This window comes from Ambystoma mexicanum, chromosome 2p (genome assembly GCF_040938575.1).
Source record: "Ambystoma mexicanum isolate Mex_15411 chromosome 2p, UKY_AmexF1_1, whole genome shotgun sequence".
In the NCBI taxonomy this organism is placed as follows: domain Eukaryota; kingdom Metazoa; phylum Chordata; class Amphibia; order Caudata; family Ambystomatidae; genus Ambystoma; species Ambystoma mexicanum.
This window is the reverse complement of record NC_090923.1, coordinates 31802858-31828401: the sequence shown is the minus strand read 5'-3', so window position 1 is coordinate 31828401 and position 25544 is coordinate 31802858.

Sequence of the window (25544 nt, the reverse complement as noted above, 5' to 3'; positions counted from 1 at the left end):
GTCAAAAAAGTGGCCTATTTTCAGGATGACATCCTTGTCTATGCAAGGGATGAACAGACACACGATGCCACATTGAGAACAGTCCTAACTAAGTTGCAAGAAGCGGGGGTGAGGTTACGCTACGAGAAATGCGTATTCAAAGCGAAAGAAGTTGAGTACTTAGGGTACAAAATATCCGAGCAAGGGATAAGTCCCAAACAAAATTTAATGCAAGCCATAATTAAAGCACCGGAACCCACCAGCAAAGATGAAGTAAGGTCATTCCTTGGACTGGCGGAGTACTATGCAAAATTTATCCCCAAGTTCTCGGAAACCTCAGCACCCCTCCGCGAACTTCTCAAAAAAGGGTCGGAGTACTCGTGGCAAGAACCCCAAAAGAAAGCGGTAAAAATCATAAAACGCCACATAATGGAAGCGCCGTGTCTACAACCATTTAACCCCGAATGGGGTACAGTCATCACCACAGACGCCAGTGCGTACGGATTAGGAGCTGTCCTAACGCATAAGAAAGGTGACACGGAACATGTGGTAGCCTTTGCCTCGAAAGCTTTATCCTCGGCCGAACAAAACTACTCCACCATAGAAAAGGAAATGTTAGCGTGTGCATGGGCGGTAGAACATTTCAGAACATATGTGTGGGGCACAAAATTTAGGTTGGTAATCGACCATAAACCCCTCATCCACATGCTCAGCCCAGGAGGCACTAAAGTGTCAACACCCAGATTGGCACGCATAGCAGCCAAACTGCAGGAGTACACGTTTGAGGTACAGCACATCTCAGGATGGAAGAATTCGCAGGCAGACTGCATGTCAGGATTGCCAGAGGGTAAAGACAAGGCCACCACATTTCTACAAGAGGAATGCATCGTGGCATCCATCACAGATCTCAAAGCACCAGACTACTTGGAACTCAGTGAGAAGCACTGGTTGGAAGAAGACGGAAAGGACCCAACCATGGCGAGAATACGAGAGTGGATCAAGGAAGGGTGGCCGAATGAAAAAGCGATGCCAGAAGGCATGAGGCCCTATTGGAAGGTGGCAGATGAGATATCAGAAACCGATGGAATAATATTGAAAACGGACCAGATAATCCCACCCGTAGGTATGAGGAAGACCATTCTCTGCAGAGCCCATGGGGGCCACCTAGGGAACACTATGACCCGTCGCAGAGTGAGAGAAGCCTACTGGTGGCCGTCCATGGATCAAGAGATTCGCACCATGATAGAGAGATGTCATGAATGCCTCAACAGTGACAAGCGCTTAAAGGTCAGACAGGCGCCTCTGATTCCCACAGAAGTACCAGAAGCTGTGTGGTCAAAAGTAGGTATAGACTTTGTAGGACCCTTGGAGGCGATGGCGCCCGAACATCGCTATGGCATAGTGCTAGTGGACTACTTATCAAAGTGCGTTGAGGCTGAGTTTGTTCCAAACATCACCACCGCGACAGTAATCAAAGTCCTCACCGAAATTTTTCAAAGGGAAGGACTCCCCAACGAAGTAGTAACGGACAATGGAGTACAACTAATTTCAAGAGACATGGAACAATTCCTGAGAAAGCACCACATACACCAGAAGAAAGCAGCTTTGCATCATCCCCAAGCCAATGGGCTGGTAGAGAGAGCCAACAGGTTTATAAAAGGTGCTGTGAGAGTGGTGTGAGAGTGGGCAGTCTGTGGCAGTCCCTCTCAGTCTTTCTCACAGTCTTTCTACAGTGGCTACAGAGACATTTTGGCGCCTTTTTCCTTCAAAATCAGAAGGCAACAGCGAAGCGGAGCGGAGTGGTGTGAGAGTGGGCAGTCTGTGGCAGTCCCTCTCAGTCTTTCTCACAGTCTTTCTACAGTGGCTACAGAGACATTTTGGCGCCTTTTTCCTTCAAAATCAGAAGGCAACAGCGAAGCGGAGCGGAGTGGTGTGAGAGTGGGCAGTCTGTGGCAGTCCCTCTCAGTCTTTCTCACAGTCTTTCTACAGTGGCTACAGAGACATTTTGGTGCCTTTTTCCTTCAAAATCAGAAGGCAACAGCGAAGCGGAGCGGAGTGGTGTGAGAGTGGGCAGTCTGTGGCAGTCCCTCTCAGTCTTTCTCACAGTCTTTCTACAGTGGCTACAGAGACATTTTGGCGCCTTTTTCCTTCAAAATCAGAAGGCAACAGCGAAGCGGAGCGGAGTGGTGTGAGAGTGGGCAGTCTGTGGCAGTCCCTCTCAGTCTTTCTCACAGTCTTTCTACAGTGGCTACAGAGACATTTTGGCGCCTTTTTCCTTCAAAATCAGAAGGCAACAGCGAAGCGGAGCGGAGTGGTGTGAGAGTGGGCAGTCTGTGGCAGTCCCTCTCAGTCTTTCTCACAGTCTTTCTACAGTCGCTACAGAGACATTTTGGCGCCTTTTTCCTTCAAAATCAGAAGGCAACAGCGAAGCGGAGCGGAGTGGTGTGAGAGTGGGCAGTCTGTGGCAGTCCCTCTCAGTCTTTCTCACAGTCTTTCTACAGTGGCTACAGAGACATTTTGGCGCCTTTTTCCTTCAAAATCAGAAGGCAACAGCGAAGCGGAGCGGAGTGGTGTGAGAGTGGGCAGTCTGTGGCAGTCCCTCTCAGTCTTTCTCACAGTCTTTCTACAGTGGCTACAGAGACATTTTGGCGCCTTTTTCCTTCAAAATCAGAAGGCAACAGCGAAGCGGAGCGGAGTGGTGTGAGAGTGGGCAGTCTGTGGCAGTCCCTCTCAGTCTTTCTCACAGTCTTTCTACAGTGGCTACAGAGACATTTTGGCGCCTTTTTCCTTCAAAATCAGAAGGCAACAGCGAAGCGGAGCGGAGTGGTGTGAGAGTGGGCAGTCTGTGGCAGTCCCTCTCAGTCTTTCTCACAGTCTTTCTACAGTGGCTACAGAGACATTTTGGCGCCTTTTTCCTTCAAAATCAGAAGGCAACAGCGAAGCGGAGCGGAGTGGTGTGAGAGTGGGCAGTCTGTGGCAGTCCCTCTCAGTCTTTCTCACAGTCTTTCTACAGTGGCTACAGAGACATTTTGGCGCCTTTTTCCTTCAAAATCAGAAGGCAACAGCGAAGCGGAGCGGAGTGGTGTGAGAGTGGGCAGTCTGTGGCAGTCCCTCTCAGTCTTTCTCACAGTCTTTCTACAGTGGCTACAGAGACATTTTGGCGCCTTTTTCCTTCAAAATCAGAAGGCAACAGCGAAGCGGAGCGGAGTGGTGTGAGAGTGGGCAGTCTGTGGCAGTCCCTCTCAGTCTTTCTCACAGTCTTTCTACAGTGGCTACAGAGACATTTTGGCGCCTTTTTCCTTCAAAATCAGAAGGCAACAGCGAAGCGGAGCGGAGTGGTGTGAGAGTGGGCAGTCTGTGGCAGTCCCTCTCAGTCTTTCTCACAGTCTTTCTACAGTGGCTACAGAGACATTTTGGCGCCTTTTTCCTTCAAAATCAGAAGGCAACAGCGAAGCGGAGCGGAGTGGTGTGAGAGTGGGCAGTCTGTGGCAGTCCCTCTCAGTCTTTCTCACAGTCTTTCTACAGTGGCTACAGAGACATTTTGGCGCCTTTTTCCTTCAAAATCAGAAGGCAACAGCGAAGCGGAGCGGAGTGGTGTGAGAGTGGGCAGTCTGTGGCAGTCCCTCTCAGTCTTTCTCACAGTCTTTCTACAGTGGCTACAGAGACATTTTGGCGCCTTTTTCCTTCAAAATCAGAAGGCAACAGCGAAGCGGAGCGGAGTGGTGTGAGAGTGGGCAGTCTGTGGCAGTCCCTCTCAGTCTTTCTCACAGTCTTTCTACAGTGGCTACAGAGACATTTTGGCGCCTTTTTCCTTCAAAATCAGAAGGCAACAGCGAAGCGGAGCGGAGTGGTGTGAGAGTGGGCAGTCTGTGGCAGTCTAATGGCGTCTAAGGCGGATGGGGGCGAGACCCTGGACCTGAGACACATCACCTCTGAAGAAGAGGATGCTCCACGAAGACTGCGGAGCGCCACCAGCTCGTCTGCCCTTTTGTTGGTGCCCTCACCTTCTAGAGAAACTCACTCTACCCTGCTCTCTAACACTTTAGCCTGTGCAGGCTCTCTGAAAAGATCAGGAGGTAAATTACAAAACATTCCAACAAAGAAGCTATTCAAACCAACTGTGCAACAGCACGCCACTAAAACCAACATCTCCACACAGAAGCAAAAACAACAACTACTTCCAGAGGAGTGGATCGAACATACCTCTGGGTTCCCAATGGCAGAGGACGCCGCTGGTAGATCGAGGCGACTGGAGCATCGTAGCATTCTTACCCTAGAGCCGGTGAGGGGCTCCAGCCCCAGAGGTCTCACGATGCCACGATCTCCGGCTGCATCGGTGGACGGCGTGGGGGGTCCCCCCCTCGTAGGAGGGGAGGCCCCCCGGGCCGGAGACCGGGTGGGGCTGGGGTCGGATGGCGCCGACAAAGAGTTCACGAGCAGGACTGGCGGCGGGGCTAGCCGCGGCTCCCCGGATCAACGGAGCTGCGGGAAAGCCTTGCCTGAACAGCTGTTGGAGGCTGGGGCCGAGCGCGGTCGGTCTTGCACAGGAGCTGGGCAGACTGGGGCCCGGTGTCCGGTCCCGGTGGACGACGCGGAGGAGCCGCCCCTCGGAGGAGGGGGGGCCTCCCGGGTCGTTGACCGGGGGGAGCCGAGGTTGGGCTGCACTGGTCCTGCAGCACTCGAGGGACTTCCGTGTACGCTCCAGCACCCGGATGAGGAAACCAGAGTCTCTGGGGCAGAGAAGCCCTTAAACTTGACTCCTCCTGGCTTAGCAGCCCCACAGCGCCATCAGGCGGTCACGGACATTGTGACAGAGCCCTTACTGCAAATTCTAACTAGGGCTCAAGTTCACAATAAACTTCCTGCACCATCAGCAGAACGTGCTGAATTGCCCATTTACGAAAAAAACGGCCAAAAGTCGCCAGAGGGAGGGGACAAGACTCTTGAATATTCAGTTGAGACGATCTCAACCTGCCCCGCACTAACCCTCTCGCCTTTGGCCCCCATAAGTCCTGAGCCCATCGATCCTGAGGTTGCCAAATTTATAGACCTGAGGAGGGGTAGTAAACAGGGGGATCCAACTCGCCAGTTACATGGAATCCCATTCAGACTGCTTTCTAAGAAAAACTTCGACCTTCCAAAGCCTACCAAGCGAATAGCTGCAAAAAAACCTCCGAGACTGGCGACCCCAATGGCGAGTCAGCGTTTGGAAAACTCACTAAAAACGCTTTTTCACAGACAAGCCAAAAAGAAACTGCACCATGCAGGACTTGGGGAAATTTCAGACGCAGACCTCTTGGAAGTTCTCTTAGAACCTCTACTCACTGCAACATCGGACTCCCAGAAGAATTCCTCTAGCTGTGGGTACATGGCTCCAACAACTCACACAAAGGCGCACCCAATAGATACTTCTAACTTTGGACCACCAGGCTCACTAACGATCTTGGAAGCACAAAAAACTGGGATAGAGAAATTGGTAACTCCACCACCATCACCAGTGCATAACGAGCCCTGTGGTGAAACCCAAGAGTCTTACAGCGAAGCCCCAACTGTTTTGGAAGCTGAGCCTTCTATTGAACCTCTACCGGGAAGTGGGAATTTCTTGGAGACTGAGCCTTTAATTGAACCTCTACTGGGAAGTGGGAATTTCTTGGAAGCTGAGCCTAGAATTGAACCTCTACTGGGAAGCAAGAACTTCTTACCCCAGCCAGACAGCTCAGGACCAATACCACCTCTACCAATGTCACCGGATCTAAATAATTTGGGGCTAGCTGACAGCCCAAATATGAAGGAGTTCCCTCTTGAGAAAAGCAACCCGGGATATAAGTCCACCCCTTTGGTAGCTCCCTCGGCCAGGGAAGTACATGAGGACAATGGAAACAAAGAGGGCCTGCTGGACCCCCGAGAGGGCTCCACCCCAAGGTTGACGACCTCTCAACAGAAAACAAAGGAACTGCCACGGCCATGGCCGCCTGCAACACCTGTGAGCTCCGCATCTAATAGAAGATCAAGTGAGGCTTCTTACACTATCCCTAAGGAAACTCCGTCAAAAAAAGCGGATTTCATGTACATCATGTCCGCTGTAACCATCGCTCTAGCACCTTTCTGCAAACTCTATGAGGCAATAAACGATTCTTTGAAAGACCATACTTCCATCTTCGCGATGATGAACTCTAAGCTTATCTACTTAGAAGGTTACATCAACGCTTTAGAGAAAAGAATATCTGACCCAATTGGTGCTTTGCAGCTCCAGCAAGTTGAGTTCACGGACGCCTTATCAAGCTTAAAAAAAACCAACAAAGATAGGCCAGGGATGGATATAAGTACCCAAACAACATCACCTGTCACTCCGTGCAACGACGTATCATACATTGATTGTGGGACAAGGCCAAAAGTGGGCTTACCCTCCACGTCAGGCTCTCTCAACACACTGCCAATCAGAGCAAATCTGACATCTAACAACTTGAGCGTAAACGATGTAATTTGTTTAGACGCCATCCTGCCACAGAAAGACAACTTAGGACCGAAACTCACCCAAGGCCCAGGTCACAAACAAGGGCCGAATTCCGTGGGGAATTTGGACATGAGATCAAAGCAACAGACTCTTAAAACGCACACATGCCTCAAGCCGGCTCCTTTGTTTAAAACATCTCCAGTAACGCCGCAATGCGAACTCCAACATAAAGATACCTTACCAAAGACGCCCCAAAGTTGGGGAGGGATGAAATCAGTGACATCAAAAGTGATAGACACAGAGGTACATCTAGAAGTTCCATCGCAGTCACCAAAAACACAAGAAGACTTTCTTATGCAAAAGGACTTGATGGATATAAGCCAACACTTTGATGACTCCCCGGATAAACAGAAAGGGGCGAACTCTCATCTAACTAAGATGACATACAACCAACAGTCAGTTACGAGAGACCTTTCAGGCTTCAGCTCACTGGATGAGCGTTTTAAATCTCTACGTAGCACTCAAGGGGATCAATCCAGGAAATTTACTGAAAAGTGTTCTGAACAAAATCGTGAAGTGGTTCCACCTCCTCATCGGCCTCAAGTGACGTATAGATCAAGAGCTCATACTCAATCAAAATCTGACCTACCGGATAATTCTAAAGACTTGACGCATTTCTATAAGAGAAAGGGACCTCAAGAATACAAACAACACGAGAATAGGGATCATAGATTCCACCATACGAAGAAGCCGCACCAAGACTCGAAACATCACAACAAGAACCCAGTGGCCAAGATACGTCAACGGTCTGGGAACCAAAAATATATGGTATTAAACAGACGTACGGTGTTGAGACTGCTACATAGTATTTCCTCTTTAAGAAACTTAAAATCAGAGGACCTCACAACGGTGGAACCTTTCCACAAGGACCATACAGCATACTGTCTGCTATACACATCATCAGCTGAGGTGATTACAGCACTTCTAGCAGCAGAGGAACAACTATTCAAACAAGGGTTTGAGTTAACAATAACCGGACCATACAGAATAGTCAATGACAAGTCAAAGGATCGCACATGGGAGGAAAGATCAAACGAAGAATGTCAGCCCACTAACTCAAAGGAAAATTCTGCAAAGAAATCACCAGCTACCCTTAAGCCCAATTCGATCAACTCTATTCCTCAGGGGAAAGCAAATCCCCCTAGTATCTCCGCTAATACAGAGGTTCCCACAACCTTAGAAGAGACTCAAAAAGTGACTCAGTCCAGACCGTCTTTGGAATCGTCTTCATGGGCCTGGCTACCAAAAGTTTTATCCACACGCCTCCAGAGATAGCCATCAGAACCTACAAAAATTGACCAAAACCAACAACAACTGTCTCTGGCAACATGGAACACAAGAGGGTTCTCACATTTGACAACTTCTGGAGACATTAACTTAGGGGACTATGACATCTTATGCCTCCAAGAAGTTTGGTTACAATCCAAACCTACATTGGATGGTTTTGAGATTGCCTTCTCAGAAGCATTAGTGGGCCCTAAAGGAAGACCCTCATCAGGCCTAATTGTTGCAGTCCGGATGGGTGTGGGTTTAGTAATAACCAAAACCATCTTGAAGACCCCATACGCCATCGCGGTACTTATCTCGTGGCAACGAAAGGAGGCTGGGGAAGAACATCAAACATGCACCCCCCTGCTGGTGATGTCGATCTACTGGAACCACAAAGGGATTCAACAGACCTCACTGTTTGACATAGTAACCTCCACACTGGACTCAGTCTACTTAGAGTTCGGGGTATGCGATGTTATAATATGTGGGGACTTAAACATCAAGTGCCCATTGGTTAATAACAACAGCACAGACCCCGCACAGAGTAAGCCTTGTAAACAAGGCTTGGCCTGGCAGAAGCTAATGACGGCCAGACATCTTTTCAACTCGGCAACTATATTTCTTGATTCTATCTCTCTACCAACATGGAAAAGAGGTTTGACCAGCTCAACAATAGACTACATATTTGTCTCTGAGTTGCTGTTAGCCCGGCTGATAGACTTCAACATTTGCCAGTCACAGCAAAGCGATCACAACCTGTTGGCCATTAAATGGGCCTCCACAAAACCAGATACAGATCATTACTGTGAAAGAATTGAACCGGTGGGGAAAGGAAACCGGGTAAGGATCTCACGGACCAACATTCAAGAAATTACCTGTTTGTATGGAAGCGGTAAGGAGGCCGCAAAGGTGGATTACAGACCATTTTTGGAACCTTACAGAGCCTCGTTAAAAAGATCGAAGGGGCCTAATACAACCCAGACCTACCACGCACATACTTTTGACTCGCTTTTGGTGGCACAGCGAAACATTCTTCGCAGAGCTAAAAGAATGGCTGCAAGAAATAACTCGCCCGCTGCTAGGGCTTACATGGAGGAGACAACAAGAGCCTACAAAAACTGGCTACGGGGCCACCGTTTGAAATTACATCAACAAGACTCTGAAAACATGTTAGAACAAATCGGAAAATCCAACTCTAGAGACTTTTGGAGTCTGGTTAACCCACGAGCTAAGGAGGCATCTACAATGATGGTAAACAGCATATCGGAACCAGCATGGACTGGGTTCTACTCATCACTCTTCAAATCTCCAGACTCTGAGGAAGGACCTTTAAATCCCCAGACGACAGCGAGGTGGGTCGACCTTTCGGACAGAGCCGAAATTCTGGATAAAATCCTCAAGCTAAAGAAATCAAGGGCTCCTGGGCCTGACGGTTTGTCAAATGAGAACTTGAAATCCGCACCAGAAGAATGGGCAAACCTGCTGAGCATAATCTTCTACAAATGCACCACCTCCCGCTCAATCCCGCCCACTTGGACCACAGGAGTCATCATTCCCATATTCAAAAAAGGAAGGAAGGACGACCCTAGAAATTTTCGCCCGGTGGCCCTCCTTGATGTTATAGGGAAAGTTTATGGCTCCCTTCTGCTGGATCACTTCAATCAGTGGGCAAAAAGTGCACCTTGTAATGACCCTCTCCAATCGGGGTTTAAAAAAGGAGTAGGAACTAGCATAAACATCTTTATCCTCAGCCTCCTAAAAGCAAAAGCCCGCGAAAAAAATCGGAACCTGTTTCTGGCATTTATAGATCTGTCCCAGGCCTTCGACCTGGTCAACCGAAGGAAGCTCTGGGGAAAACTTTCCAGTTGGGACTGCCCTCAGGAGATCCTGAATCCCATCAAGGCACTGCATGCTGCCACATCAATGCAGGTACGACTGAACACCAGTGGCCTACTCTCGTCATCCATAACAACAGACAGAGGGGTCAAACAAGGTTGCCCTCTAGCACCAGCCCTTTTTCTGTCCTATTTTGGGGACTATAAAGACTCTCTAACCAGCTCACGAGTATTTCCCCCAGAACTGGGCAAGGAGAAGATCCCGAGACTCCTGTATGCAGACGACCTCATTCAATTGGACCAGACCCCAATTGGGTTACAACGGCAACTGACTGCATTGATCACATATACAGCCGCCAACGATCTAGAAGTAAACAAACAGAAAACGAAGATAATGGTATTCGGAAAGAATCAAAAAAAGACAAAGAAGAAGAATATTTCGTGGTATCTGGCCACAAACAAAATCGAACAAGTGGCTGAATTTAAATATCTTGGAGTCCTCATTGATTCCACGGCCAAGGACTCAGCGATGCAGCACCATCTGTCTGAAAAAATGAAATCTCTAGCCTCGCAAGCAAAAATACTGGATAACAAATATGGACGTTTTTCATTGCTGCCACTACTTAAATTCTACAGGGGCAAAGTTATCCCGGCCATCACCTATGGAGCTGAGGCCATGCCATCTTTACCTCACTCCATATGGGCCAGACTGGAGAGTCAATTCTGGCGCTCAGTACTGAACATGCCATCTTCTACTCCGATTGCTCTGATTAGACGTGAACTTTCCCTTTCCTCCTTAGAGTCAATTGTGAAAAGAGCGTCAGTTATGCTATATCGGAAAATAATAGATCCTTCTTCCTCTGCAATTTTCCGGATGGTCCATGAAGAGATGACTTCAAGCAAATCCATGTTATCGTCCAAATGGGAGCAAATGTGTTTACAGCAACTGGATATCTGCGGCAGCTCGACTGAAGAACTTCTGGGGAATCCGACAAAAACTAAAACCCGACTAGAAGAACTGGACTGGATAAATACACTGGAAAAGGCATCTGAGTACAAGTTAACTAGCCACCTTCCACCAACAAACAGAAAACTGAATGTACTCCAACCCTTCCTGATAAAGCACCCAGACAAAAAAACCAGGAACATTTTACTTCGTGCGAGGCTAAATTTGCTACCTACAAATGAGATTCTGTACAGAAGGGGCCTCTCAACAACAAACACTTGTCGCTTTTGCAATAACATTGAACAAAGCGAAACATTACGGCACCTTTTATTACTGTGTCCAGGTACTGACAAATTTAGATCATCATACATTCTCCATCACTTAAAAAACTCCTACCTGAGGGAGGAAGAGCTCTGGTGGGAGCGCCTAATAGGAGGCTTGAGAACATCTTGGTCTATTGCAGCCACAAAAATATTGGATCAGATTTTCGCACATGTACCCGCGTCTTAACGGGCCTGGCCACAGTTAGACAGTTTGACAGATAATTGTTAGAACTGAGGAGCGTTTCTTGTTCATCTTCTTGTAAAAATCACCACGGTGATTATACACTCGTAATAAAAAAAAAAAAAAAAAAAAAAAAAAGGTGCTATCCAGCTAGCAACCGCTTCCGGAATGGACCCGCTCAAAACAACTAAAGAGGCCATAGCGGCCCACAGGCTTACTCCCAACGGGATCACTCAAATATCCCCGTTTCGAATGTTGAGAGGGAGTAGAGCAGCTTCAACGCTTATACCACCATGGTTGACCAAAGTAAGAGAAGATGAAGAAGTAGACATGTCAGAGGTGGTGTGGAGAATTGAAAACAGCTAAGCACGCATGAAAACATGGAGTGACAGAAGAAGAAGGACTAAACAAGCCGTTAGAGAGGGAGATTGGATCAAAATACGACTACCGACAAAGGATCAAATCACGGGCTCTCGGTTCAGCAGACCCATAAAAGTGGTTCACAGAGGAACCAACCACGTCCGCACCGAAGACGGGCGCACTTGGAACCTGGAAAGAGTAGCCCTATTCCAGAAGAGACAAGAGAGAGCAAGGACCCCGGAGAGATCAGAAGCGGAAGGAGGAATGGACCACGAGCGAGAAGAAGAACGTGAGCCAGAGAATGATGACAGAGAAAGGGAAGAAACAGAGCTGGAACCGGATGCACCCACAGCAGAACGAGAACTGGAACATCAGGATGCCCACAGCGAGAAAAGTGACCGGCCAAGAAGAGAACACAGAAGACCGGTGAGATACAATGACTATGTATTGCAATGAACTGCCTTTGCATTATCAGGGGGAGGTGTGTAGAGATATCGCGAGAGCCGCAACTCTCGCGAGATCTCGGCCGCGGACACTAGGGCCGCCCCCGCGCGCTCGGCGCGCATTACGGGAGCAGCAGAGGACGCGTGAGGACGTGTCCTCCCAGCTCCTCCGAGAATTAGGCCCTCAAAAACATTGATTTGAAGGAGATATAAGACATATCTAGGTGGCATGCCACGTTAGAATTGTCACTGAAAAGGGACTGTGGGGCCCTGCTGTTTGAATAGGTCATAAAAACTAGCACCAGAGATTTCCAATATAAAGCGTTGGTGCACCTGTAGAACTGCAGACTGTAGTGCACGGGGTTGAATGTTCTTGGCTGCTGTCAGAATCCACATTTTTTATTTTTTTATTTGATTTATTAACATCGCAAAAGGATTGTGAGGCTTTTTACTCACTTGTTTAATGTCTTAAAAGTCATTTAAACAGTAAATTTGACATCAGCTAGTCCCGAGAGGGGTGACATGCTGTGGCATGCTGGAGTTCCAAGTGCTTCCAAACATTCAATTGCTGAAAGGTATGAAACATAAGACAAGAGACTAAGAGGTGAGATGCCTGTAGTAATTTTGAAGCAATGAAAACACTGATTTGAAGGAGATATAAGACATATCTAGGTGGCATGCCACGTTAGAATTGACACTGAAAAGGGACTGTGGGGCCCTGCTGTTTGAATAGGTCATAAAAACTAGCACCATAAATTTCCAATATAAAGTGTTGGTGCACCTGTAGAACTGTAGACTGTAATGCACGGGGTTGAAGGTTCTTGGCTGCTGTCAGAATCCAGATTTTTTATTTTTATATTTGATTTATTAACATCGCAAAAGGATTGTGAGGCTTTTTACTCACTTGTTTAATGTCTTAAAAGTCATTTAAACAGTAAATTTGACATCAGCTAGTCCCGAGAGGGGTGACATGCTGTGGCATGATAAGTACTTAAACTATGCATTTGCTGAAACTGTTTCAATATAAAACAATCCCACAATGATTGAGAGGGTATTTTTCACTTGTACAATATGTTTGAACTTCTTAAAACTGCACATTTTCCATCAGCCAGTCCAGAGATTGGTGGCATGCTGTGGCACGCTGTGGCATGTGCCACATGTCACATTCGGCTCCTACCCCTTCTCCTCTGGCCTCCCGCCAAGAGCTAATCCGCCATTTCCTGATCCGTGGGTCACATGCTCTGCACAGCCCTCTGTGTGGGGAGTGAGGCGTACACTGTGTGCATCACAGAAGGGATGGGCGTCCTCTGCAGGATGTGGCAAGGGGTCCCTGAGCAGCCTGCCAGCGGGAGGCTGTGCAGCACAGAGGCCTCTGGGTCAAGTGAGGGGTGGAGGCCTTGGGCCCAGTGTTGACTGGAGGGGCAGAAGGGCCCGGGGCGGAGTGAGGCACAGTACTGAAAGGTGATGATAGCTGAGTGCTGGAGAGAGTGATGGCTGAAGAGGATCTCTTCAAAGCTGCTGAAGAGAGCAGAAAAGGCTCGAGGGACAGAAGGCCTAGGGTCTAGTGTGGGGTGGAGGGCAGGAGGCCTCGAGCATCCCTGATGCCTGGATGCTCGGAGTCAAAGGGAGCCATGTTGGTGCTCAAGTACTATGGCAACTTGGAAATAAGCCTGCCTAAGGGGTACGGCCGAAACGCCTGCCTGTACCAGAGCCGGAGTGAGTCACAGTACTCAAAGGTGATGATAGCTGAGTGCTGGAGAGCGGGATGGCGGAGGGTGGATCTCTTCAAAGCTGCTGAAGGGAGCCGAGGTCTGGCATTGCTCTTCGGACCTAGCGTTGCCCCCTGTTCTGGTTTCCTTCTCACTGTCACGGGCACATTGAGGATAAAGTCATTGTCCAGGTTTCACGTTAACACACTGCACCTCATTGTCATGGCAAGCCCCTGTCTCCCTTCCCCCACCTCAAAAGAAGTCGAAGTAGAAATATGGGATCATCGGTTCTCCAACTATCCCCTCCTTCTGGTAAACTCAGGAAAGGGGGACTGTGGAGGCGGAACATACAATACAGTTCCTGTTTGGATTTGTGTGCAGTCAGAACCTTCCTCTCAACCTGCCGAGTCCTTGGAATCACTGAAGTCAGTTAGATTTGAAGGGTGACCCCATTTTGTTCCCCTCCCTCATTTAATGGCAATGAAGGTTTCTGGGGAAGATGACCACACTGAAGTCTATAAAAGCCACAGGTTTTGTTGGGAGGAAGAAAAAGAGGACAGAGCGAGTGACACCCTCAAAATGAGGGTGAATTGTGAGATAGTCCAGTCTGGATATGTCAACATTGACGTGGGTTAATAATCTGACAAAATAAACGGCCCTGTGTCAGTCCATTGCTGGTTAAGAGCACATACACACCGGCCTATGGAACCCCTCAAGGGTAAACATGTTGGTCATAGAACAGGGACTGGTTATCAATACTGCCCAGGTTGCAAACCTGCATCTGTCGGAGCGGTAGCCCCCTCAGCCTACATTCCGGGGGAGAGGGTAGATTGGTTGCCAGGTGTTCTCCCAGAGATGGACACTACATTTGCGCTTAGCAAGAGATTGCGTTGTGTCAAGAAGGCAAGGTCCCCACCATCCAAGGTCCTCTTGATCTGAGCAATGTAAGGATGTTGCATGGAGGGTTGAGTAGTCCCTGTGCAGGAAAACAGGTTTAGGTTACTGTGAAAGCCCTGCTGTTCCTAATGAGGCAGTCATATGGAGCACAGGACTCTGGACATGGATGAAGGCAACCAAGTGGGTTAAGTGAGTAGTGATTTGGTTTCCTTGTTGCTTTTATAAGTATGAGTGGAATGTTGGATGGGTGACATGGAATGCTGCCTGTGAGAATGTTGTTATATGGTTGAGAGTTCTGAGTGAGTCAGTTGGAGTTATGTAGCCTACCTGAGAGGATGCCGGTGCATGTTGCCTGGAGCTCAGATGAACTTGACATAATAAACCTAAAAGATGCACTGGAACTTCAATAAAGGAACAACTAGAACATCACCAGATGTCAGAGTCATCACTGGGAATCCAGAGCTTTACAAAGTGCTTGATGGAAAAGGCCACACCTGAAGGTCAGTGGTCAACCTGGTGCTTCAACACTGCATTCCGTTCCATCTTTATGCAGCTCACTATGTCACAGTGCAGTATGGAGATGTCGGGAGCGAGGGCGGCTCTAAGATGCTGCCCCGGCCTGATTGGGCAGCTCCAAAGTGTGCTTGTATAATGCAGGTGGCCTGAGCGTTCCACTGACGGAACGCATGATCGGCTGCTGCCAGGATAATTCAAGCGCAACCATAAATGTTCAAACAATATCATCATAGCAGTGGCCTGGTAACAATATGTAAGCTGTACTCTGGCAGTGCTGCCACCATGTGTCAAGTGCCGTGCTGACATCATCTGCCAGGAGCCGTCGTAAATGCCCCAGCAGGGTTTGCACATGCCTGGCAAATCATAATATGCAAGGTATTGCCTTGCAGGTGCTGGCAACCTCTGCCAAGAGCCGTCTTAAATGCCCCAGCAGGGTATCACATGGCTGGCAAATCATAATATGCAAGGTAGAGGCCTGCAGGTGCTGGCAACCTCTGCCCAGAGCCGTCTTAAATGCCCCAGCACGGTATCACATGGCTGGCAAATCATAATATGCAAGGTATAGGCCTGCAGGTGCTGGCAACCTCTGCCAAGAGCCCGCTTAAATGCCCCAGCAGGGTATCACATGCCTAGCAAATCATAATATGCAAGGTAGAGGCCTGCAGGTGCTGGCAATCTCTGCGAAGAGCCGTCTTAAATGCCACAGCAGGGTATCACATGGCTGGCAAATCATAATATGCAAGGTAGAGGCCTGCAGGTGCTGGCAACCTCTGCCCAGAGCCCGCTTAAATGCCCCAGCAGGGTATTTCAGGCCTGGCAAATGATAATATGAAAGGAATAGCCTTGCAGGTGCTGGCAACCTCTGCCAAGAGCCATCTTAAATGCCCCAGCAGGGTATCACATGCCTAGCAAATCATAATATGCAAGGTATAGCCTTGCAGATGCTGACATCATCTGCCAAGAGCCATCTTAAATGCCCCAGCAGGGTATCACATGGCTGGCAAATCATAATATGCAAGGTATAGGCCTGCAGGTGCTGGCAACCTCTGCCAAGAGCCCGCTTAAATGCCCCAGCAGGGTATCACATGCCTGGCAAATCATAATATGCAAGGTATAGCCTTGCAACTGCTGGCAACCTCTGCCAAGAGCCATCTTAAATGCCCCACCAGGGTATCCTATGCCTGGCAAATCATAATATGCAATGTAGAGGCTTGCGGGTGCTGGCAACCTCTGCCAAGAGCCATCTTAAATGCCCCAGTAGCACTATAATATGCCTGGCAAATCATAATATGCAAGGTATAGGCCTGCAGGTGCTGGCAACCTCTGCCAAGAGCCGTCTTAAATGCCCCAGCAGGGTATCACATGCCTGGCAAATCATAATATGCAAGGTAGATGCCTGCAGGTGCTGGCAACCTCTGCCCAGAGCCGTCTTAAATGCCCCAGCAGGGATTCCATATGCCCGTCAGATCATAATATGAAAGGTATAGGCCTGCAGGTGCTGGCAACCTCTGCCAAGAGCCGTCTTAAATGCCCCAGCAGGGTATCACATGCCTGGCAAATCATAATATGCAAGGTATAGGCCTGCAGGTGCTGGCAACCTCTGCCAAGAGCCGTCTTAAATGCCCCAGCAGGGTATCACATGCCTGGCAAATCATAATATACAAGGTATAGCCTTGCTGGGGCTGGCAACCTCTGCCAAGAGCCCTCTTAAATGCACCAGCAGGTTATCATATGCCTGGCAAATCATAATGTGAAAGATATAGCCTTGCAGATGCTGGCATCCTCTGCCAAGAAGGAAAGGAAGAAAAAATGTGTGGAACCCTCTTTTTTTGGGGGCCAGACTCTAGAGGGTTGAGAGGTACAGAAGTAAAGGGGGGCAGAGTCAATGGCTTCCCTTGCCAAAAGCGTGACAGGGGGTCACAAAACACCTTGCAGAAGAGCTAGGTTAGTACTACCTTGAAAAGAGATCACCGTAGGGTACAAAAACAGGAAGGTTTATTTTAACAAGAAGACATATTTACAGAACTCTTTATGTGCCTTGGCACATGGTATATGCATACTGAAGTACATTTATAGTCTGCATATTGGTGGGTTAGTAATAAATAGTGACAAACTATTCCATGTATTGTTCACAAGCACAAAACATTAACATTGTCGACACATTAGTTGGTGTTTCTGGTTCGGTAGGTTGATGGCAATGGGCATTGGTTGGATGAAATGGAGCAGCGCTGCAAAGTTGTACCGAACTGTCTTCAGGACATAAAGTCGTGGTCGGACTTGGTTAAGTGAGATGGGCGTCTACCTATAGTTTAAGAATGGAGAACGCATTTAGATACAGTGATGCAAGAATTTCCAGATAATGAAGGAGGAGTTGCAAGGAGTGGACCTACCATGTGCAAGTAAATTGACGCCATGGCGGTGGTCTTGTTTTCCCAACTTCTGATTACTGTGGCTGGGGGGGCAGTCTGCGGAGGTCAGATGCCCGAATCTAAATGAAAGGGGGTCAAAAATGACTATTATGGTACATAAAGGTGGATAGATTTGTCATTCCTATGCGCTTAGTGCAAGAACAAGCGGGTGGACCAGGTAAGCTCTTGTCGTGCGTGGGTTGGTTGGTGGTGTTCGAATAAGTTCCATCAAAATGAATGACCTCTGTGAGTTTACATATAGAGCGGAGAGAACAGGGAAAATAGCCGTGCCTATGCGATTTGTGCAGGAGGGCTTTTAAAATGCCCCACGGGTCTAGGGCGGAAAAAGAGATGTGACTGGGGTCACAAAGTGTTTAGAGTGGAATTGCATCTTAGCCGTGCCTATGCGATTGGTGCAGGAGTACAGGTAGGCTGTTGGTGTAGGTGCCCCGTAAGTTATAATGGCGGCCAAAGGAGGGTGACTAAGTTACAATGTGTTCGAGTGGAATGCCAACAAGCACGGATCGCATACAAAATGTTCCAAATATGATTGTGTTTTTGTTTTTTTCATGACCAGCATTTATCGTGGCCAAATACCAGCTCTTGTTTGCTTTGAATAGTGCACATCCCCGTTTTGTTATGACCTGCTCCCATAAAAAATGTTCCAAATATGATTATGCTTTTATTTTCATGACCAGCATTTATCGTGGCCAAATACCAGTTCATGTGCTATTGACGCTGTTTTGCCTGAATAGTGACGCCTCAGAGCGCTAATGCACACTAGACCTCAGACACTGCCCTTTGGCACATGCGCGTTCGCGGCGCTCTGCCTAAGCCTCGTTCTGGTTAAATAACTGTCCGCTCACACACTCATGCGCACAACAGCCTACAGTGACACAGCTCCTTCTCTTCTCAGTTTGGCACAGGTAAGACTCAGTCCGCTCGACGAGCTCACTTCCATTATTTACTGCCACTCGTTTTTACCAGCGTCATTTCATCACGCGTCGGGGCTCTCGCATTCTATGATCCGTGCTTGTTGGCATTCCGCTCGAACACATTGTAACTTAGTCACCCTCCTTTGGCCGCCATTATAACCTACGGGGCACCTACACCAACAGCCCTCCTGTACTCCTGTACCAATCGCATAGGCACGGCTAAGAAGCAATTCCACTCTCAACACTTTTTGTGACCCAGTCACGTCTCTTTTTCCGCCTTAGACCCATGGGGCATTTTAAAAGCCCTCCTGCACAAATCGCATAGGCACGGCTATTTTCCCTATTCTCTCTGCTTGATATTTAAACTCACAGAGGTCATTCATTTTGATGGATCTTATTCGAACACCATCAACCAACCCACGCACGACAAGAGCTTACCTGGTCCTCCAGCTTGTTCTTGCACTAAGCGCATAGGAATGACAAATCTCTCCACCTTTATGTACCATAATAGTCATTTTTGACCCCCTTTCATTTAGATTTGGGAATCTGACCTCCGCAGACTGCCCCCCCAGCCGCAGTAATCAGCAGTTGGGAAAACAAGACCACCGCCATGGCGTCAACTTACTTGCACATGGTTGGTCCACTCCTTGCAGCTCCTCCTTCATTATCTGGCAATTCTTGCATCACTGTATCTAAATGCGTTCTCCATTCTTAAACTATAGGAAGACGCCCATCTCACTTAACCAACTCCGACCACGACTTTATTTCCTGAAGACAGTTCAGTACAACTTTGCAGCGCTGATCCATTTCATCCAGCCACTGCCCATTGCCATCAACCTACCGAACCAGAAACACCAACTAATGTGTCGACATTGTTAATGTACTGTGATTGTGAACAATACATCGAATAGTTTGTCACTATTTATTACTAACCCACCAATATGCAGACTATAAATGTACTTCAGTATGCATATACCATGTGCCAAGGCACATAAAGAATTCTGTAAATGTGTCTTCTTGTTAAAATAAACCTTCCTGTTTTTGTACCCTACTGTGATCTCTTTTCAAGCTAGTACTAACCTAGCTGTTCTGCAAGGTGTTTTGTGACCCCCTGTCACGCTTTTGGCCAGGGAAGCTGTTGACTCTACCCCCCTTTACTTCTGTACCTCTCAACCCTCTAGAGTCAGGCCCCCAAAAAAAGACGGTTCCGCCCATTTTTTCTTCCTGCCCTACGGACAACCCATTGGTTGTTGGGCATCATTTATTTGAGAAATACTAAATGGAGAATGTAAACATTGTTAGCTTCTCCGATGATTTATATAAGAATCTCTTAGACACCCCATCGCTCCTCGGTGTAACCACGACATCAGCGGCACCGGTGAAAGATCTGGCACTAAATGATTTAGACATCCTATTAGAAAAAAAGAAGAAACTCACCCGCACAGAATCAACTGGCCAATTTATGTTAGAATACTTGAAAGCAGGCGTAATTCCGGAAGGCCTACAAGTTAAAAACATACCTCGTATCTTCCTTGACAATCCTCGTTTCATGACCAAATTTAGCGTAGTTGGCAACAAATGTTCCTGTGATTGGGTCATTCTAGTAATCGAGACAGCCAAGGGGGAAACCAAGACACAAAACGAAGAACTTAAGACCCTCGAAGACAAAATCAAGAATGATTCTGTGATACCGGAAATCAAAACACATCTGGACAAAATCGAAGAGGAAATAAAGAAATTTAAAAAATTCACAATCGACACAAAGTTGTGGAAACTGCAAAACGATATTAAGAACTATAAGGAGGAAAAAACATATCCTTACGTAGTCCCGGGCTTCTACAATCAGCTGAATCAACAGGCATGCAGCAATAGACAAAACCCACGTAGACAACAGAGGAAGAAATTCGTAACATTTTCGAACAGCTCCAACAGCAGCGACTCAGATTCTACAACCGGTGGACAAGGCAATCCACAACAGGCTTCAAGTTTTCAAGGGAGGGGACAACGCGTCAGACCCCGCTACCAAGGCCAACACACCATGCGGACACGAAATTGGACCCCACGAGCCCAACAAACATGGTGATCCCTATTTTTAATCTCAGCGATCACACCTTGTCCAAAAATGAAATTGAAGTCCTAAGTAAAGGTCTCAGTTTCATCCCGAGCACCAGTGCTGACTTTTTCAACACAGAGGTCGAACTACATAAATTCTTCCGCACAATCCGTCTACGCTATTTTTTCAGAGATCGCCCAGAAAAAGAAACAACTAAATCAACAGGCCTAAAACCTCCATCAACTTTCACTCCACTCTCTTTGATGATATGTCCAGAGATTTTATCTTTCGAAAATCGCATTTTCCTTGAAATGCGCAACATCTTTGACAAACAAACCCATTTTAAGAACAACCTTTCGGCCCCACAAAGACTGGCACTCAAATCTCTAGAAAACAATAAGTCTTTTCTCATTAAACCAGCGGACAAGGGCGGCGGCATCGTACTCTGGAGCAAACCCCTGTATGACATGGAAGTCACCAGACAATTGTCCAATACCAAGTTCTACAGACAGATACCCCCAACCCTACGTTCAGGATCCTGTCCGAAATCACGAGTCTGATGGGTCATGCACATGATGAAGGATGGATAGACGACGATGAGAAAGCATTCCTGGTAAACCAACACCCTATCATCCCTGCTTTCTACCTGCTCCTGAAGATCCACAAAAATCTACTTAATCCACCTGGAAGACCAATCGTGGCAGGCATCAGGTCAGTCCTCGAGCCACTATCCGTCTATATTGACCACTTCCTAAGGCCCTTCATCTGTAAAATGCCTTCCTACATCCAGGACACCACAGACATGATAAAAAACCTTGACACCATACAAGCTGAACAAGAAGATCTACTAGTGACGCTGGACGTAGAGTCACTATATACAAGCATCCCACAACTTTAGTGTCTACAAGTACTTAAAACCATCCTAGACAACAGAACATCAGTGGAACCACCTACAGCATTCCTTCTTGAATGCGCTCGAATGGCCCTCATGGAGAACTATTTCATCTTCAAGCAAACATTCTACCGGCAGTGTCACGGGACGAGTATGGGGGCTAACTTTGCCCCAGATGTAGCTAACCTGTTCATGGATGCCTTCCAAAAGAATTCAATCTACAATGAACATAACACCTTCAAAAACTCGATTGGCTGCTGGTTACGATATATCGACGACCTATTCATGGTCTGGAAAGGGACCGAAGAGAATCTTCACGTGATCCTACAATGGTTGAACTCACAGAACAACTGCATTAAATTCACGTTAGACCTCAACAAAGACAAAATACCTTTTCTAGATCTTGAGATCTGCAAAAATATAAATAACTCATTAAGTACCACCCTATATCGCAAACCGACATCCAAAAACACTCTACCCAAATAATCCAGTTTCCATTCATCAGGCCTTAAGATAAATCTTCCACATGGCCAATTTCTACGCATTAGACAGAATTGCTCCACACTGATCGAGTACGAATCTAAAAGTAAAGAACTCGCAGCCCGCCTTAAAGAACGAGGGTTCCTCAGCCACATCGTCCGTCAAGCCAGGAAACGAGTGAAACACACCAATCAAGACTCCTGCCTCACCGCAACAACAAGGGAACAGTCCAACACCAAAATGACTTGCATCACGACTTTCACTCGATTGAGCAATTCAATCAAAATAGTGGTCCTAAAACACTGGGATAAGCTCTACACTGACTCCTTCACACCAGAGAAACCTAGATTTGTATTCAAACGCAGCCGCAACCTAAAATACCATCTTGTACACACGTACACGGAAGTAGATCTCCCCAGCAGCACACAAGCCACACTATGGAACCTTCCACCAGTAAAAGGCCATTTTAAGTGTGGTAATTGCTCTGTCTGCACACTGACAACAAACCTCAAGACAATTGATTTGAAAGGAAACCTGTGGACCCTAAATTCCTTCACCAATTGCAAAACTAAATGGTCCGTCTACATCATCAAATGCCCTTGCAACCTCATCTACGTAGGTAAATCCAAGAGAGAAATTAGACAACGCATCTGCGAAAATCGGTCATGTGTACGCAATCAAATACAAGACAAACCCTTAGTGGCACATTTCAAAGCTATGAAACATACCCACAACAACATCTTTTGGACAATACTGCAAACAGTAGGCAACCCCTTCCGCGGATGCAATAGAGACCTTGCCCTCTGCAAATTTGAGCAAAAATGGATTTACCGCCTTGATGCTGTCAGACAAGGCCTGAACATTTCCATTGAATGGAACCTTTTCTTCAACAAATAGACCGGGGTTTTTCCACATCAATGCTAAAATGTTGTAAATGTTCCTACTATGTCACACCATTAAGCACAATGGCCACCCATCCTCGAAGACCTGACCACGCATGCGCCAATGCATGACAACCTAATGTTCCTAATGTTCCTCATGTTTTTGCAATTTACATCACACATGGTCTGCACCGATTGTTTCTAAAATGCCATTGGTACTTTACACATGGACCATCTAACATTGCAGCTGCACCAATCATGTGTATTATTGGAACGATGACTTACTCTTGCCTCGTATGTGCATTTCATGGTCGTATGAATTACAATAAAGACATGACAGTGTCTACCTTGAAATATTATGGGCCTCATTACGACCCTGGCGCTAATGGGTTAAGGGCGCTGTAAAAGGCTGCGGCGCCGTTAACCCATTAGCGCCTGATTACGAGGTCCCTTTGCGGGACCCGACCTTAACGCTGGTCTACACCAGCCGTTAATGTAGGGACCCGCAAAGGGACCTTGGTGCTACGTACGTTACCGCAACTTGCGGTACCATACTTAGCGCCTTGCCCATTCCCATTGAGCTCTATGGGGCAAAAATGGGAATGGGGAAGGGCCGTGGAGGAAGGGGGAATTACCGCCCCGCCAACCTTGTCATGGGGTGCTAATTCCCCCTTTCTCCATGGTGAAGTCGGTAAGGGGAAGTGCCGTGGAGGAAGGGGGAATTACCGCCCCGCCAACCTTGTCATGGGGTGCTAATTCCCCCTTTCTCCATGGTGAAGTCGGTAAGTTACCGGCATGGACCATGATGCTATTAGCACCATGGTTTTCCGCCTGGGTCGTAATGATAAGTGTACAGCTTTGCTAGCATGACCAACACGCATACAAAAAAGTTTTCCAAACATGGTTATGTTTTTAGTTCTTCACGATTAGCAATTATTGGGGCCAATACCAGCTCATGTTTGCTTTGAATAATGTACAGACCCGTTTTGTTATGACCAGCTCGCATACAAAATATTCCAAATATGATTATGCTTTTTTATTTTTATTTTTAATTTTTTCATGACCAGCATTTATCGTGGCCAAATACCAGTACATGTACTATTGACGTTTTTTTGCCAGAATAGTGACGCCTCAGAGCGCTAATGCACACTAGACCTCAGACACTGCCCTTTGGCACATGCGCGATCGCGGCGCTCTGCCCAAGCCTCGTTCTGGTTAAATAACTGTCTGCTCAAACACTCATGCGCACAACAGCCTACAGTGACACAGCTCCTTCTCTTCTCAGTTTGGCACAGGTAAGACTCAGTCCGCTCGACGAGCTCACTTCCATTATTTACTGCCACTCGTTTTTTCCCAGCGTCATTTCATCACGCGTCGGGGCTCTCGCATTCTATGATCCGTGCTTGTTGGCATTCCGCTCGAACACATTGTAACTTAGTCACCCTCCTTTGGTCGCCATTATAACTTACGGGGCACCTACACCAACAGCCTACCTGTACTCCTGCACCAATCGCATAGGCACGGCTAAGATGCAATTCCACTCTAAACACTTTGTGACCCCAGTCACATCTCTTTTTCCGCCTTAGACCTGTGGGGCATTTTAAAAGCCCTCCTGCACAAATCGCATAGGCACGGCTATTTTCCCTATTCTCTCTGCTTGATATTTAAACTCACAGAGGTCATTCATTTTGATGGACCTTATTCGAACACCATCAACCAACCCACACACGACAAGAGCTTACCTGGTCCACCAGCTTGTTCTTGCACTAAGCGCATAGGAATGACAAATCTCTCCACCTTTATGTAGCATAATAGTCATTTTTGACCCCCTTCCATTTAGATTCGGGCATCTGACCTCCGCGACTGCCCCCCCAGCCACAGTAATCAGCAGTTGGGAAAACAAGACCACCGCCATGGCGTCAACTTACTTGCACATGGTAGGTCAACTCCTTGAAGCTCCTCCTTCATTATCTGGAAATTCTTGCATCACCGTATCTAAATGCGTTCTCCATTCTTAAACTATAGGAAGACGCCCATCTCACTTAACCAAGTCCGACCACGACTTTATGTCCTGAAGACAGTTCGGTACAACTTTGCAGCGCAGCTCCATTTCATCCAGCCACTGCCCATTGCCATCAACCCACCGAACCAGAAGCACCAACTAATGTGTCGACAATGTTAATGTATTGTGATTGTGAACAATACATGGAATAGTTTGTCACTATTTATTACTAACCCACCAATATGCAGACTATAAATGTACTTCAGTATGCAAATACCATGTGCCAAGGCACATAAAGAATTCTGTAAATATGTCTTCTTGTTAAAATAAACCTTCCTGTTTTATACCATACAGTAATCTCTTTTCAAGCTAGTACTAACCTAGCTCTTCTGCAAGGTGTTTTTTGAGCCCCTGTCATGCTTTTGGCCAGGGAAGCCGTTGACTCTACCCCCCTTTACTTCTGATCCTCTGCCAAGAGCTGTCTTAAATGCCCCAGCAGGGCTTCCATATGCCTGGCAGATCATAATATGCAAGGTATTGCCTTGCAGGTGCTGGCAACCTCTGCCAAGAGCCATCTTAAATGCCTCAGCAGGGTATCACATGCCTGGCAAATCATAATATGCAAGGTATTGCCTTGCAGGTGCTGGCAACCTCTGCCAAGAGCCATTTTAAATGCCCCAGTAGGACTATAATATGCCTGGCAAATCCTAATATGCAAGGTATAGACCTGCAGGTGCTGGCAACTTCTGCCAAGAGCCGGCTTAAATGCCCCATCAGGGTATCATATGCCTGGCAAATCATAATATGAAAGGTATAGCCTTGCAGATGCTGGCATCCTCTGCCAAGAGCCGTCTTAAATGCCCCAGTAGGGTATCATGTGCCTGGCAAATCATAATATGCAAGGTAGAGACTTGCAACTGC